The sequence below is a fragment of the Chelonoidis abingdonii genome, chromosome 11 (assembly GCF_003597395.2).
Source record: "Chelonoidis abingdonii isolate Lonesome George chromosome 11, CheloAbing_2.0, whole genome shotgun sequence".
Classification (NCBI taxonomy): Eukaryota; Metazoa; Chordata; order Testudines; family Testudinidae; genus Chelonoidis; species Chelonoidis abingdonii.
Window position 1 is genome coordinate 39,736,108 of NC_133779.1, and position 2,278 is coordinate 39,738,385.

Genomic DNA, 2,278 nt, shown 5'->3' on the forward strand with positions numbered 1-2,278 from the left:
CAGACACATTAACATACTAAGTATGGACAAAGTACATCGTGTATACCATAGCTGCGGCTCCTGCAGCTGCTGTCCTGTGGGGCTGGCTCGGCTCAGCTCCCTACTTCGGGGTGGTGCAGCGTCTGGGGTCCCAGCGCTGCTTTGGGGGCGGATCCAATTACTGTGAGTGGCATTTCAACCTGGCGCATGGGGCCACAGCACCACTCACTCATCTTTGGTCCTCTGACCCCCTACACTGCAGTGCCCCCCGGAGACCTCCCATGCAGCCCTTTGACTCAATTTTGGGTTGTGACCCATGGGGTGAGAAACCTTGCATTGAAGGCCAGCACATCCCAGCTAACCACGTAACCTGTCTGGGTCTCTCTTCCCCATCTGCAAAGTAACAGTTCTTACTTCCCCACCACTCACCGCAGTGCTCCTAAAATCCTGTACAGCCTCAGTCATCATTGTCCAGACCAGCTGTGGGCTCATTCTCATGGGTCACATGACTCCTTATCCAACTGGCTGCTGGATTTTTGCAGTCCTGCTTAAAAATCAACGCCACTCCTCCTGGCTGAAAGTTTGCATGAAAGAGTCTTTGATGGCCCAGTGACGGATGAGAAGCTGCTGTGTGTTTGTTTATGAATACTGAGCTATAACAACGGCAGGACTATGGGAAGGGACCCAGGCACAGATACTCAAAGGATCCATTGAAATCCATGGCAGTTAGGCTGCAAAACATTTGAGGGTCTGGGCTCTGGGCAGTGAGTGAGGTACGGCTACTGTATAATGATGGTGGGTAATTAGCATTTCCTATATGACTGTATTGATCTAGTTTCAGAGAGTTATGGAAGGAGCATCACAGCAGATCTAGATGCGGGCACCCTGGCATGCACTTGAAAGATTGTTAGCATCGCTGAGAAGCTGCAAGCCTTGTTTTTTGCCAAAGCTAGAAGCCTGGAGAGCAAACGAACAAGGAAGAGTCAAAAAGCGCTTCTCAGGGGTTGTGATGTTGGAGGGCTGGGCCTTTGAGGGCTGAGCTTCCCAGCCTGAATGTCTGGGCAGGGCTCTGCGACCCTCTGGTTGTATGCTCAGCTGGTGGGAAGGAACCGGGACAGAATAAAGCAGAGCTTTGGCAAGCCCCGTAAGTGCTGAGTGATCACTGAACACACCTGGGCTCAAGCTGTCTCAGGAGAGGGAGAGACGCTGCAGGGGGGGCCTTCCCAGAGGCAGGGTACGGGAAGCCTTAGGGAACAGTTTGAGATGCAGCCTGGCTGCTGTATTGCTTTAACATCTGCATTCTCGGAAATCCTTCACTTAAGGAGGGTGTCTGGTCACTGCATCAACCCAGGGGGCTGGAACAACTTGTATGGTGAGGGTGCTAAGAGCCATTGAATGAAACTGTAAACACTGCGTATGATGGAAACCACTTCAAGCCAGGGGAGCGGCAGGCCCTGCCCCCCACCAGCATCCCTAGTTCCAGCACCTGTCAACCACTGACATTGCTCCTGGAGGGAGCAGAGCGGGAGGGGCTGAGAATAGGTCAGGCCCGCGAATGCCTGGTCTGGTCCGAGAGGGGGAGAATTGTGTGATTCCACCTGAAGCCAGGGGGGCGGCTCTGGCAGAGGCTGCCGTGAGAAGGCCAGGAAGACCCAGAAATGCCATTCACTGGGTAGCTGACAGCCTGAATTTTCAGACATGCTGAGCAATCTCTGCTCCCAGCATAGTTAGCAAGAGCAGCAGGTGCTCGGCACCTTTGCAAATCAGTCTTTCCCATTAGTCCCACTTTGAAAACTATTTGACCTTCTGACACGTACAAAAGAACCGAGTTAGCATGGGGGAAATGGATTTAGGGGAGAAATTGTGCATGGACCTTTCTTTCTCCATCCGTCCCTCCCTCCTACTTAATGGGAATACACAAAGGGAATACCTCTGCCTCTTGTTCCCCCTCCTTACTGAATAAACAACCTTAACTCTGCCCCGTAGTGACAATACAAGGGGGGAAATATGGAGCAAAAGCTAATATGGCTTTAAAAACCGGTTTCATTGAATTGGGGCTCACATGTCTTAATTACACTACTCTACAGCCAAAATGCTTCTGAAATAAATGTAGTCAAACTACTAATTCTGGGTCACTGAGAACAAAAATGATGCTTAAAATTGTTGATTGGCTCTAGTCTAGCTGTTGGGCTCCAGACTACAGCAGTGGAATCTCCTGGCAGGTGATGTTAGGGTTTCCATGTTCCGAGACCGTCAAAAGGATCTTGTCCCATTCTTCTTCATGGAAGGTGATCTTGTA